This window comes from Gavia stellata, chromosome 3 (genome assembly GCF_030936135.1).
Source record: "Gavia stellata isolate bGavSte3 chromosome 3, bGavSte3.hap2, whole genome shotgun sequence".
Taxonomy (NCBI): domain Eukaryota; kingdom Metazoa; phylum Chordata; class Aves; order Gaviiformes; family Gaviidae; genus Gavia; species Gavia stellata.
The window spans coordinates 3,591,405-3,606,981 of record NC_082596.1 but is presented as its reverse complement, the minus strand read 5'-3'; the positions used below and the strand labels follow the sequence as shown (position 1 = coordinate 3,606,981).

Genomic DNA, 15,577 nt, shown 5'->3' with positions numbered 1-15,577 from the left:
AGCTTTTTGGAAAGGAAGCATGTAATTGAAATCAGTGCAGGTGAGAATCTCGTTTCATATTTGTTATTCTTTTCTAAACCTCCACAGTAACCAAAAATACATAACCTATAGAGGTAGCTGACTTTTTTTTTTTCTGGTGAGAAACATTTTTGTCAAAAGATGTAACTTTTCATGAAGAATAAAAAACATCATTTTGTGAAATTCTCTTCAATACTTCCTATGACAATTTAATTAAAACCATTTTTGAAATGCTTTATTTACTGGAGGAAAAATGCATTTATAGTACACAACACATTTAAAGAAGAATTTAAATGACATTTGCAATCATGTTTTCAGCAGAAAATATTGTGTGTGCAAATGGAACAAAATCCCAAGTGCTGGTTGCATTGAGACATATGAAATGAAATCTAATGCAAAATCTGACATTTTTCATGACACAACTTGCTTGATCTTTTTAACAGATTAAAGGTGTTTTTCTTTTAAAAAAATGGTAACAATATATCTTAATCTTTATTTGTCCTGCTCTTTCACTAGTGTTTCTCATAAATAAATGTGGTGTTCTATGCATACAATGGGATCAAATAAGCATCTAATTGATGTGTTTGTAAATGGCACATAGAGTCGTAAAATTGCTTAGCTCAGAAATGGCAGAGGAAATTCTAAAACAGCAGTGCATGGTATGAGAATCTAAGCTACATTATTTTTAAAATATACAAAAACAACAACAAAAAAGAATCAAAAATAACATGTTGACTTTCATGGTTTTAAATGAGCAGAACTGGAGATCAAGAGCATGTTAAAAACACAAACAATAAAGATGAATTAACCGCTACGTATCTTATAGCACGCTGTGTACCAAATCTGGAGGCAAAGAAATAGCATTCCCCAGATACGCAGGGGACATAATTAAAATCTGTAATATAAGGTAAAACATGTCTGCAATGAAGGGAAAAAAAAAAGGAAAAATTATTCACAATTATACTAACACACAGTATAAAACTTAGCTTTTCTTTCATACAATTAGTGTTTGTTGGCTATAGCAGTTTTAATATGACGTGATCGGTAAAGCAGACATTGACGTGGGGCCTGAATGTGAAATGCCTTGAGAATCCATTCCACTTCACAGGGTGATCACAGGCTCTGCAAAAGCAAGAATAACTGATAAGTATTCACAGGACTTCCAGAGATTTGCTGATGTAAAGTTGCTACTGATGGAAGGGTGGCTACTCAAGGTAGTCCCAAAATGCATAGTCAACAATGAAGTAGGCGTAATCTCAGAAAAGTGTATTTTCACTGATTCTAATCTAAAGTAATTGTGGAAGTGGAAGAGGTGGAGAGGCTGAGAGTACAAACAAAACAAATTTGTAAAGAAAATATAGCATACAGCCTGCTGTAGCAAGGAAAAGAGTAGAATTTTTTGTTCTCTTCAATGCCAGCAGTTTCCATACCTGGAGGATGGTGCACTGTTTTAAAAATACATTTTCCTGCAAAGTGAACTAAGTATAGAAGCTAGAGTGTGACACTGATGCACTTTGCAAGAGAGACTATATCTAAGAAATCTTAGTCTGTTTTCCATTTTTCCATGCAATGACACCATTAGACACCTTCTTGATAGGAAGGATTCACTATACCATGTGTAGATCTCTAAAACATAAAATGTTTACACTGTTTATGTAGACAGTTAATGGAAACAAAGAGGCAATTTTTGATGAAAGTGCATATTTCTCTCCAATTACTGTAAGAGAAGCCTCTTAGGAAAGACATCAACAGCAATATAGCACCTCCAAGATAGACATCAGCACTACAGACTTCTGAGATTAGACAAATTGTATTTTTTCACTCACAACCCCATGAAGTAGGCCTGTGTGTTTGTAGAAAACATCACTATGAAAAATATAAGCAGGCTTTTGTAGTGGTTATGTTTATTCTACCTCTACTTCCTTAGTCAATATTGTTTGTATATATATGCTATGTAAGAAAATCTGATTAAACTTGGTATCAAGGAAAAGGAAAGGGAAGGAAAATAGTCTGTTGTTATTATTGAACCCATAACTGAGAACAACTTTTTTTCCTCTTTTTGTTTTTCTTTTTTGCTACAGGTGAAAGCCTTAGAAACACTCGTTGTTTTAATTCTGCTTTACTGTAAACCAACAAGGTGTCAAAATAGACCAGAGATCAGACACACCCCTCCCTCAAAGCAGCAAAATACAAAACTGCACACATATTGTTATTTATGCCAATTATTAAAATTGTTCATAATAAGATATCATTTAGATAATCTTTTGGAGATCAGATGTCGATTGTGTGCTGTGCCGCATATGCGAAGTATAGAAGACAGTTCCTACCTGCATTCACATAAACACCACAAAGAGTTAATAGAAATACTCTTCTTTAATAAGAAAGGGTATCCTTCAGAAGATGACATTCATCTCAGCTAATTTAAGGTGTAAGTATCTCCATCTGAGCATAATGGCTCCCAGGCTCCAGGCTCCTATTAAAGTATTTACAGATCTAATCAATACAGTCAATGGATCTTTAGGGTGAGGGTCATTTGAATAAAGTCATCAACTTCAGAATGACCTAAATTTCACTAACTGTTGTTGACTAGCATTAACTACAAAGGGATCTTCAGGATGACTGTCTAGATGCAGAAATGTACACTGTGGGCACCTAAATTTAGCTGCACAAATTCAGTAGTAGAAGTCCTTCTAATATCACGAAAGGATTTGCTAGAGTTACTCAGGCAAATGAAAAGGCTCTGGAAAGGGGATGGACACCACTAATCATATAGCCTTTCCATCCACTTTGGAACCATTCTCACTTTCCTGTTCACTTAATATTTCACTATCTTTTTTCAAAGACGAAAGGCTGTAAGTGGAGTGAAAAGAAAACTATCTGAAAAGGAAGGAACATTTCTATAGGTGCCAATCAACAATATGTTCACTGTCTGTGCAAGTCAAAGAATCACAGAATGGATGAGGTGGGAAGCGACCTTTGGAGATCATCTAGTCCAACCACCAGCTCAGATCAGGGTCAGCTGAAGCAAAGTGATCAGGGCTGTGTCCAGTTAGATTTTGGATAGCTCCAAGGCTGGAGACTTCACAACTTCTCTGGGCAATCTGTTTCCTTGTTTGACCACTCTTACAGTAAAAAAAGTGGTTTCTTATGTTTAAACAAATGTTGATATATTTCAGGTTGTCCCATTGCCTCTTGACCTGTCAGTGGAAACCACTGAGAAGAACCTGGTTCCTTCTTCTTTATACCCCCCATCAGGTATTTATACAGAGGGATAAGATCTTCCTGAGTCTTCCCTTCCCCAGGCCGCAGTCCCAGCTCTCTCAGCCTCTCCTCATATGTCAGATGCTCCCGCCCCTTAATCATCTTCATGACCCTTTGCTGGATGCACTCCAGTATGTCAATATCTCTCTTGTGTCCTTGGGAGCCCAGCACTGGACACAGCACCCTAGATGTTTCTCACCAGTGCTGAGTAGAGGGGAAGGATCACCTCCCTCGACCTGTTTGTAACGCTTTGCCTAAGCCGTGTGTGTTAGCATCACAAAACTGCCAACTGGTTGTGTGGATTTCTTAGCACTGTCTTCAGTGCAGCCTCATTCATGCCAAGCAATCAACGACGGTGTGACGCAAATGCAATCAATGAGTAAATGACAAATTTAAGTCAATCACTAACAGATGCCTGCCTCAAATAAGCTGGCCATGGTCCTTCATGATTAGTGTGGATGTGTGCATGTATGTATGTGTATGCACATATATGTGTGTGTGTGAGTGAGTGAGAGTGCTTACATGTGAGCACACACATGCCTGTGTACAGGAGAGAAAGTCTAATCAGGTTGTGTGAACCTTGGACAGGCTTTTTCTCCAAGGACTAGGATGAAGGGCACCATATGTTTGACATGAAAGCAAACCCTACTACCAGCACAAGCCATTACTCTTGGCAGGCTCTGCAGCTACTGGGGATTATGAATCTTGATTTGCAGGCAGGGAAAATATTCAACATTGCAAAAGCCATTTAAATTAGAAATACATAATCTACAGACTTGGCTCTTCAATGTAACAAGAGAGATTCTCCAGACATGACCTAACTACAAGATACATTGGGCCAACAAACCAACAGACTTAATATATGTTTCTGGTTTAGTTGAGGATAAAAATGAGTTATTTTTAGTTACTGGAAAAAAAGTTTGAGTTCTGTCATACTTTTAGGTTTTGATTAAAGAAGGTTTTTATGATTTGCTGTAGTAATTGTTATGCTGAGTTTAGCAGTTCTAGTCATGGACTGTACAGTCTTGTGTTAGCTACTATACAAATAGAGAACTAAATTACCATCCCTAGAAAAAAAAATAAAAATTATGTTGGAGTAGATCTTTGGTGTTTTCATATCTGGGGCACTTTACCAGTAGAAACCTGGGTGACTCGAGGTTTTGCCTGTCCATATTTCAGTGAGTCATTTCTATTACCTTCATAATCAATGAAAGGAAACAGGCGTATTTCTCTTGATTTTTTTTTCATGCTTAAAGAGACAAGACAAGAAAGGAAGGGGCAAATGAAAAAAGACTCTGCTGCTATCAGGCTGCTAAGATTACTCTCCTGTGAAGGCTAATAGACATCTTTACTGTGAAATGTAAAATCAGACTGTAAAGAGCTGCTCCAGTTCTGTGGTAGCTCCAATAGGGACCCAAGCTATGGATCTATCCTACAGCCCTTCTTGGCTTCAGAGAAGCATCTTTCACCCCTTTGGGATTTACAGTGTAAACTCTGCTCATTTATTTAGTCTAGCCTGTTCTGCCTGTGAATTAAAGAGCTAGTCTCAAGGGAAGATAAATTCTCCAGAATAATAAACAAATTTGATCCTACCTCCTGTTGTATTGAATCAAGTAAGATCTCTGTTTTTCCTCTAAGAAAATGTGTTGATACACATCACACTGTGTAAGTAAGTTCTGATGACACAACTTTTGACTTTTGCAAATTTATACAGATTTAAGGCTTTTCATAGATATTAACCTCAATGAACTTCTCTGTTGGAGAATGCTCATCCACATAAATTGTAATCCATTGTTAATAGTAGTTGACCATTATATGTGCAGAGATTTTTGGCTAGTCGAATGATTCCTTGAAAGTGTGAAACAATGGCATTCATTACAAGCTGACAAGGCCTATGAAATTATCAAGTGGAAGTCTGCATCGCTGAAAGAGGAGAGCTGATCCAAAGTTCACTGAAGTCAGTGCGAACACTCTCACTGACTTTATCTAGCTTGGTACAAGGCCCATATGAAAGTTCTTACAGTTGCTCTGCAAAGTCATAGTCTGTAAACCCACACTGTTCAAGTAAGTCTAATGGATTGTCCAAAGGACAGAAAATATAGGACAGAATGAACAGACAGATTTTGGTACTGAGTACTGAAAACATGGACATGGAAACAGCTCTTCAGAACTATTCATAACCACCTTCTCAATATGTCAAATTCCCACAGGGATTGAGCATGTGCCAGAGCTGGACCCTCAGCGCAGGTATCCTGAGCGGCAGGCCACAGAACAGAAATGTTAGGTCCTTGTATTTATTTTGTCATTTTTGTTTAATTCAGGGTTTTTTTGGTTTTGGGGTTTTTTTAGGTTTTTTTAATCATTGTTCCAGTTCATGTTCTAATGAACCTGTTTTCAAAGCACAAATATCTTTTGATGTTTTTGGATTGAACCATTCACATATGCAAATCTACACTGATGAAGCCCATGTCCTGCCACAATACATTGTATTCCTCTGCTTTCCCCTGAAACTGTTGTATACTCTATACCAGTTTCAGATGTAAATTGGAAAGTAGCTTCCAAATATGACAGAGCTGAAATCCTGCAACACCATCTCATTCATGATAGAGAACCTAAACTCATCTGCAAGGCTGATAGTGGAGATAGCATCCTGTAGCATGAGGATCTAAGTTTTCTCTTTCTGAAAACCCCCAAGAGAATGTTGAAGGCAAAGTAGGAAATCTCTGGTTGTTTCCATTTTTCTGCCTCTAGTCCTTCGTAGTTGTTAATATTATTTTTTTCCTGATGTACCAGGGAAATGAGATAAGTTTGCAGAGAATGGTGGTTCTGAGAGGTATAGAAATCTCTCATATTTTCCAGACATGTGCAGTGGGTTGACCTTGGCTGGATGCTGGGTGCCCACCAAGCTGCTTTATCACTCCCCCTCCTCAACTGGATAGGGGAAAGAAAATACAATAAGAGGCTTGTGGGTCAAGATAAGGACAGGGAGAGATCACTCACCAGTCACTGTCACAGGCAAACCAGACTCGATTCAGGGAAATTAATTTAATTTATTGCCAATCAAATCAGAGTAGGATAATGAGAAATAAAACCAAATCTTAAAACACCTTCCCCCCACCCCTCCCTTCTTCCCGGGCTTAACTTCCCTCCCAATTTCTCTGCCTCCTCACATCTTCTCACACAAGCCACCCCTGTACCCCCTCCAACTACCAAAACCTTGCCAAGCAAAACCAATATAACATGGTAGATATACTTCGCTTATGTGTTCAGGATTCAACAGATTACCATCTTTGAGCATCAACATCAAATTTGCCCCTATGTCAGATAACCTTCCTCTGCAGTTGGGGTGCAATTCACGACTTAACTCATTTGAACTGAATCTCTTCCACCTGTGATGGTGGGGAACGGTGTCTGAGGACCCATGTCTTCCCTTTCTGATCACCTTGAGGATGGTTTCAACCTGGGCCTGATATAATTATAATTATATACATAAATTCTTAATGATGCATTTTCAGGATAGTAAAAAAAAAAAGACAAGGAAAAGAAGACAAAAGTCACAATACTAAGAAAATCTCTGGTGTTTCCTGTCTCTTTGAAGCTGAAGCTAATCAGATACCAGATACCAGATACCAGATTAGTCCGAGAATTGCATCACTTACTTTGTGAACCTTCCAGAACTAAGTCTTTATCTCGACCTTTGTTCAAAGGTACTATATGATGATGAGATTTTGCCTTCAGTAAAACCTGGGGTTTCATCAGCTAAAGTTATTTCTTTTTAAATAGTTATTCCCACTAATTTGCTAGGGAAGTAAATGATACTCACTTTTCATTATAGAAATTATAGACTTTTCTCTAGTGCACAACTACCCATAACAGAAAAGCTGCTGTTCTTATTCAGTCACACTGACCCTTTCTGCTTGTACTGGAATTTTAACAACAGCTTTTTAAAATAGGACAGACCTAATAACCCTAGAGTCTTCTGTCCGAAAAAATGAGATAGCAGGGTGAGGATATACCCCATGCAATATTGCTTCATTTTCACTTAGTCATTTATTTCTCCTGTACATTCTCTTAACTGCATCAATGGGGCCCTGCAACCACCTTTGATTCAGATTCACAGAAATAATTTCTTTTTCAGTTTAGAAATATGCCCCTGTAGAAATCCTGATCCTTTGGAAGTTTAGAGGACTTCTGGCCCTGTCATCAATGGCTTCTAATTTGGCAGCTGCAAATCATTGGTAATATAGGAGTTTCAGAGGCAAATGTTAATGCAAGTACATAGGCATCTTCCAGGGACCACCACAAGTTTAAGATATAGGTGTATTTTATGGACAGTAAGGGTTGACCCTAAAGCAAAGCTAAATCAAGAAATGAGAAGAAACTGGGAACAAAACAAAATCAAAAGAAAAAACACAACAACAACAAATCCCAAGCACATACTACAGGCGCTGTTTGATGGACTAAGAAAGATGTTGTCTCTGTAAGTCAGCTCCTTGGGATTCACTACACTGAAAGACATCCCAATCATTTTCCATCTTTATGCTAGAAAATTGGCATGTGCCTAGTAGGAATTTACCTCCGTGCATTTCTATGTCTGAACTGTAAAGAATTCTCTTAGCAATACATTCCCTATCAGCGTCGCAGTACATGGCAAAGTTTTAAGAAACGTGCAACTAGGTCATGTAGACCTATAAAAAAGGTCTGTAGCAGTGTCATAATCTGCCAAAACTGCAGACTATGACATAATTATGGCAAGAAATATAATAGGTGATATCACATTTCAGAACTGAATATTGCTAGCTGAACTTTGGGGATCATGAGAAAATCCATTTCAGAAAGGTGGAATGTCCAGGGCCTGGGAGGTGACACGTAATGAATGAGATGGGAAGAGGGGAAGGGGAAGCAGTAATTTTGCCCAACCTCTTAAAAGTAAATGCTGCTATAGAAGTAGCAAGACTACGTGCATAAGGATTTTTAAATTATCTGATGTTGAATATGTGCAACATCAGATAATGACATTGCAAGCTCAACTCTGATTAAATGGCAAGTGAATAGCAAATCTCAGCAGCATTGTCTTGTCACATTAAAACAAGCAGAAAATCCCCTATTTATGACTTAAGTGACCTTATTTTTTCCCTCATGGCACACTGTGCATGGCAGACTTGTGTATGTTTGAAAAGTCATTACATAGTTCTTTAACATGACAATGTTTAATCCGAGAGACAGTTCCTATTCAACCTCCAGTAACTTGAGTCATACAGTTGACATAAGCCCTGAATGCATTTTTTGAGGTTGTGTGAAGTGTAAAAGTAGGGTTCTGACAAGTTCTTCCAGTAAGTTCTCTCAGGAATCCCCAGGACCTACCTGAAGCACAAACTTACAAGCTAATGTAATTCACCAAAGACTCAATGACATTTTGCTAGCTTTCTCTTTGGCCAGTTGTTTTGGTCCATAAAGCTCCAATGCCTTCAACCATTTTTTGTACCTCCTGCTTCTGACCATTAATGCTGACCTCACTGCAGATGCTTCACCACCTTATATACGGGTTATCTCCATGTGTGTTGCTCCAGCGCGGGGTCCACCAAGACACCCAGACAGTGCTATGGCAATGCACTGGTGAAAAGGTGAAAATGGTGAAAAGGTAGGCAAAATAAAGATGTGTCCAAAACTGACATATGGAAATAACTAAACAAGCAATTCCATGCTCTGAATAAGGTGAGCTTAAAGGTTGAACTCATTCATGCCTATACTAAAGCAAGTCAAGAGAAAGAAGGAATAAAAACTGCTTAAAAATAAGGCCTTGCTTCTTCTCAAGGTCACAACTCACAGAAGATGCTTCCTCCAAAAAATGCATACTCATTTTCTCTCCATATTATCTTTCTTGTAGAAGCACTGTCATCCTATTTCTCAAAAACCAACCCTGTCATTTGGGATTTCCTTCATAACATTCCAATAACAAACTAGAGAAACTTATCTGGAATCATCTTCTTCAGAAGAATGAAATGCAGAAGAGTAAGGCTCAAGGTGCAGAAGGGTTATGACTTCATTTTGTTGCCTTGAAAAAAAGGTTAAAATTGCCAGCAATGCACGATCTAAATCTAAGTGACATTAAACAGCTGGCACTGAATGACCAAGAAAATAGCATTGGTCTTTCTCCATCCATGAGCTCAATCTGCACTTTAAGCTGCATTAACTTTGCTCATGTGCAAGATGCAGTCTTTTTCTTGCATCTCTCTCTTTATTTTTAAAAAGCAATTTGGAGAGTTTTTGGAGTGGAGACATTGTTAGGTTAATAGTGAGAAATTCTGTTTCTCATGAGGAGGATGGAAAAGAGAACATAGCATGGTGATGCTGGATTTGCCGGCGTTTCAGGACAGGATGTTTCTTCCTGTTGCCACGCGGAACAAAAAGGAGAATGATTTTGTTCGCCCTTTTGCAAGTGGCATGGTTGTCAGGCAAAAGCTGCTAGCAGAGAACAGCAGGGACAGTGCTCCCACTGCACCTCTTTAATCAGACTTCTACAGTAATGGAGGCAATTTGAAGATGTTATCTTAAAAGATAGAGGCACCACCACTTACACGGCCTATTTTCCTCCCTCTTACCTCACCTTCAGAGTGCTCCAAAGCAATTTGAACGTTTATCTTTTTTTTAAAATATGCTTTAACCCCTGTGTCCTCAGGTGCAAGTTAACATTTGAGCCAGACAGTAGACATCTCCATTCCCCAAACTTCATGGACAAGTGACTAGAGTCTCACTTGCCTTGAAACAGGCCACATCTCTTTTGGTCTGTGCAGTCACTGCCTATCTTTCCCTAGAAAGAAAGGGCTCCCAGACTCACGTTTGGCAACTCCTGTTGTGTGGAGGGGGGAAGGAGAGAGAAAATCAACTTTATGAATATGCTGAATTATTCTGGGAAGCACTCAGGATAACACCGAAATGAGAGACATAAAACACTGGCCAGCTAAGACATCATGTGCTGGAGACTAAGAGAGATTAGACAGCAGACCTGACGAATCATCAGTTGGCACCAATACGGTAAATCTTATGTTCCTTTGGGAACATACAGAATTACTGGCACTTGACTTTCAGCTTGGATTAACTATCAGGAAGAAAAATGCTGACTCAGATTAAAATACATCTGGTTGCATGAAAAGACAATTTCAAGGAGATGGATGCTTAAACACGAGGGTATGTGGCCAAGGCTGCCTAGCATGCAAATCACTCAGTACCCCTTCAGCGTATCATGACTATTTCACCAGCCCTGAGAATCTGCCAAGAGCCATGGGGAAGTACCAGACTTTCACCTTGCAGCAGCATTTAACTCCAGAGCAAGCAAATCAGAGCTCTAAAAGGTGACAGAAACCCTTAAATTCTCATTCACGTGTTAGTGGAAATAGACCTGATAAACCCTAAAAAAGCCCACAGAAGACACACAACATGGTTAGCATAAAACACCATCTATTTCAGTTAAGGGAGCAGGAACTGTATGCTCCACGTTTTGCTTAAAGGGAACTGGTGGAAGTGTAACATGGTTTGTGCAGAACTAGAGAAAAAGAGTTGAAAAGCTCACCTATCAGGAAAGAAAAACACAGGGAGACTACGTACGTTGCATACCAGCGTTGATGTCTTCCACACTAATGGATATTTCAGTGCAGCAGCCCTGAATAAATATGTAAATGCAATAAATTACATTTAATCTACCTCAGATTTTTATTTTTTTTTAAAGACTGTTTAACTATGAAGGGAACAGAAATTATTTTAGTCAATGAGGACAGAGATGTAATGGATAAAACTCCTAGTACTAGAATTAGAACTGCAACTTGTAATGTTTTCATTAAGAACAGTACTGGAAATAAATTGCTGCACAGAGAACTAATTAAAAAAAGAACTAATAAATTCCATAGATGTAAATATAATGCATTTTTTGGATCCATCTGAACACTAGCTGTTATTAACTCTGGGTGATGCTGTTTTTACATATATATGTTGGTGTTATTCATGCAGATGGTGCCAGGGTTACAGAATCACAGAATCACAGAATCGCTAAGGTTGGAAAAGACCTGTAAGATCATCAAGTCCAACCATAAAAAAACCCCAAAAAACAAAGAAAAAACCACCCCACACACCACACACCCACAAAAAAAACCAAAACCACCCACAACCACACCACAACCCACACCAAAAACAACCCACCCACACCACACAGCACCATGCCCATCAAGCCACATCCCACAATGCCACATCCACACGCTCCTTGAATACCTCCAGAGAGGGTAACTCTACCACCTCCCTGGGCAGCCTGTTCCAATGTTTCACTACTCTCTCAGTAAAGAACTTTTTCCTAATATCCAGCCTGAACCTCCCCTGGCGCAACCTGAGGCCATTTCCTCTTGTCCTGTCACTAGTCACTTGGGAGAAGAGACCAACACCCACCTCTCTGCAACCCCCTTTCAGGTAATTGTAGAGAGCGATGAGGTCTCCCCTCAGCCTCCTCTTCTCCAGACTGAACAACCCCAGCACCCTCAGCTGTTCCTCATCAGACTTGTGCTCCAGACCCCTCACCAGCTTCGTCGCCCTTCTCTGGATACGCTCCAGCACCTCTATGTCCTTCTTGGAGTGAGGGGCCCAAAACTGAACACAGGATTCGAGGTGCGGCCTCACCAGCGCCGAGTACAGGGGCACGATCCCCTCCCTGCTCCTGCTGGCCACACCGTTTCTTATACAGGCCAGGATGCCGTTGGCCTTCTTGGCCACCTGGGCACACTGCTGGCTCATCTTTAGCCGGCTGTCAATCAACACCCCCAGGTCTTTTTCTGTGGGGGAGCTTTCCAGCCACTCGTCCCCAAGCCTGTAGCGTTTCATGGGGTTGTTGTGGCCAAAGTGCAGGACCCGGCACTTGGCCTTGTTGAACCTCATACCATTGGCCTCGGCCCATCAATGCAGCCTGTCCAGATCCCTCTGCAGAGCCTTCCTACCTTCGAGCAGACCAACATTCCCTCCCAACTTGGTGTCATCTGCAAACTTGCTGAGGGTGCACTCTATCCCCTCATCCAGATCATCAATAAAGACATTAAACAAGACTGGTCCCAAAACTGAGCCCTGGGGGACTCCACTTGTGACTGGCCGCCAGCTGGATTTCACCCCATTCACCACAACTCTCTGGGCTCGGCCGTCCAGACAGTTTTTTACCCAGCGAAGAGTGTACCTGTCTAAACCACGAGCCGCCAGCTTCTCCAGGAGAATACTGTGGGGAACAGTGTCAAAGGCTTTGCTGAAGTCCAGGTAGACAACATCCACAGTGTGCTGGTTTTGGCTGGGGTAGAATTAACTTTCTTCATAGCAGCTAGTATGGGGCTGTGTTTTGGATTTGTGCTGGAAACAGTGTTGATAAAGCAGGGATGTTTTAGTTACTGCTGAGCAGTGCTTACACAGAGTCAAGGCCTTTTCTGCTTCTCACCACCAGCAAGTAGGCTGGGGGTGCACAAGAAGTTGGGAGGGGACACAGCTGGGACAGCTGACCCCAACTGACCAAAGGGATATTCCATACGATATGACGTCATGCTCAGCATATAAAGCTGGGGAAGAAGAAGGAAGGGGGGGACATTTGGAGTAATGGCGTTTGTCTTCCCAAGTAACCGTTACGCGTGATGGAGCCCTGCTTTCCTGGAGATGGCTGAACACCTGCCTGCCGATGGGAAGTGGTGAATGAATTCCTTGTTTTGCTTTGCTTGCCTGTGCAGCTTTTGCTTTACCTATTAAACTGTCTTTATCTCAACCCACGAGCTTTCTCACTTTTACTCTTCCGATTCTCTCCCCCATCCCACCTGGGGGGAGTGAGCGAGCGGCTGTGTGGTGCTTGGTTGCCAGCTGGGCTTAAACCACGACACACAGCCTTCCCCTCATCCACTGGGCGGGTCACCTGGTCATAGAAGGAGATCAGGTTGGTCAAGCAAGACCTGCCCTTCATGAACCCGTGCTGGCTGGGCCTGATCCCTTGGTTATCCTGAACGTGTCCCATGAGCACCCTCAAGATGAGCCTCTCCATAATCTTTCCCGGCACCGAGGTCAGGCTGACAGGCCTGTAGTTCCCCAGATCCTCCTTCCGGCCCTTCTTGTAGATGGGCGTCACATTGGCAATCTTCCAGTCGTCCGGGACCTCCCCCGTTAACCAGGACTGTTGATAAATGATGGAGAGCGGCTTGGCAAGCTCCTCCGCCAGCTCCCTCAGCATCCTTGGGTGGATGCCATCAGGCCCCATAGACTTGTGAGTGTCCAGGTGGCATAGCAGGTCGTTAACCGCTTCTTCCTGGATCATGGGGAGCCTATTTTGCTCTCCATCCCTGTCTTCCAGCTCAGGGAGATGGATAGCCTGAGGATACCTGGTCTGACTATTAAAGACTAAGCCAAAGAAGACATTAAGTACCTCAGCCTTTTCCTCATCCTTCGTGACAATGTTCCCTCCCGCATCCAGTAGAGGATGGAGATTCTCCTTGACTCTTTTTTTGTTGTTAATGTATTTATAGAAACATTTTTTGTTGTCCCTCACGACCGTGGCCAGGTTGAGCTCTAGCTGCGCTTTTGCCTTCCTAATTCCCTCTCTGCATGACCTAATGAGGTCCTTGTATTCTTCTTCAGTTGCCTGCCCCTGGTTGAAGCACTGAATGGAAGTATGCTTCACATGGTCGCTTCACTTACACCCTAGCAATAAGTACTAGATTAAAGCAAAACCTAATCCCATCAGAAAGGAGATATTTTAGTAGACAGCAGGGAGACTAAAGCAGTTGTTAGTGCCTGCCTCAGAGCAAAGGCTTGTGGCAGAAAAACGCCGATGTCAGGGAATTCACTCTGATAGTTGTAGCTAACCTTGATACATCTTTTGGACACCTCCTCAGTTGGTCCTTAGTTGGCTGTTCATAAATGAGGGTAAGAGTAACTGAGCTGACTTTCCCTTTGATCTCTCCCACCATCCTTCTAGTGTAGGTGGGCAAAATATTCTGTTGCAGGTTTGACCCTTTTTCTTCTGACCCAGACAAGTAAATACGGAGCACTACGGATGAGATTATTTTCATCCAAATACAAATGCTCCAGATCAACACAGGTCACCCTCATTTCCCTTTAGAGAGTGGAGAGATACAAGCACTTCTGGAGGTCAGTCCAGCTCGCCTTTAACTAATCTATTCAACAGCTCAGCAAAATCACCTTTTAACGTTTGTATCTCTACATGAGCTTGAAGGGGAGCATCGGGTGAATAGTTCAGGTTCAGTTGTCTAAACTTCAGTGAAATTAATCCCCCCCCCCGCTTGTTTTATTTTTTACTTCTGAAATAAATATTTCTGTATTATCTTATTCTGTTCACAAATTTTAATTGTTTGCATTGTACATTTGCTGTATAAATAAATCATCAGTGACCAGATACACTAGTGTTGCAACCACTAATATAAGGAAAAAAGCCTATCTTCATAAAAATGTGCCCTGGAAGTGATAACATCTGTGCTTTTTCTATATTTATTTATTTTTTTTAAACGTACACACAAAGTGTTCCCATTTTCACATGGAGACCAGATTATCCTAATTTTCTTGGGCAGCATTGCTGGAAATATGCGTAAGTATTAGCTCTCATGCTAGATCCTACTGACAGCCATCTAATGAAAACATCATAAATTCTTTAGTTCCTACATGGATACAGCTTCCACCTTGTTTTCCCCATAACGTTCTTCATACACAGAAAAGCAGCACCCTCCTCTAATATGTTTGTTCTCTTGCAATTCCCACCAAAAAAAAAAAAAAAAAAAAAATTAAAATCCACAGATGGAAGGGAAGAATGGAAAAAAAATTCAAAGTAGTATCTCTGAGTTACTAAACAAACAATGGTGTCAGAAGTCCCTGAGCAGGAAATAATGAGAGACTTGGACAGTGCCCGACGGAATATCCTATGATGTACATCGTCTGTTATTACTCTTCCCTGGGTGTCTGCTTATGGGTGCCGCTGGAGGCAGGAAATGGGTGAAACATTCTTTTTGTACTAACAGGAGTGGGTGTCCTTACATCCTCAAAATCAACTCTGTTGGATTTATCAGGGTGCTGCATCTATTTGACTCCTCTCTGTTTATTATCCCTGTCGTGAACAGCATCACTAATGGGATTATGTAGACTTCCAGCAGTGCCTTCATTTTCTCTTGAAAAGAAACAGAAGTTTGTTGGGGAGGGAAGATAATCATGAGTAGTCACTGAAGAGCTGGTTATACATTATATATTCTGCATTGTGCCTCTGGTTCCATTTATGTGAACGGAAATGATT

General features: G+C 41.0%; 1 protein-coding gene across 1 annotated transcript in view; it reads right to left on the bottom strand.

Moving 5' to 3' along the window:
* Window positions 1–237: 237 nt before the first annotated feature.
* The window catches only part of TSNARE1 (t-SNARE domain containing 1), a 484,504-nt gene continuing 469,164 nt past the window's right edge, over window positions 238–15,577 (bottom strand). Inside the window, exon 12 of the mRNA XM_059815553.1 lies at window positions 238–1,140. The gene's annotated coding sequence lies outside the window, so the exon portion shown is untranslated. The remainder of the gene's footprint in view (window positions 1,141–15,577) is intronic.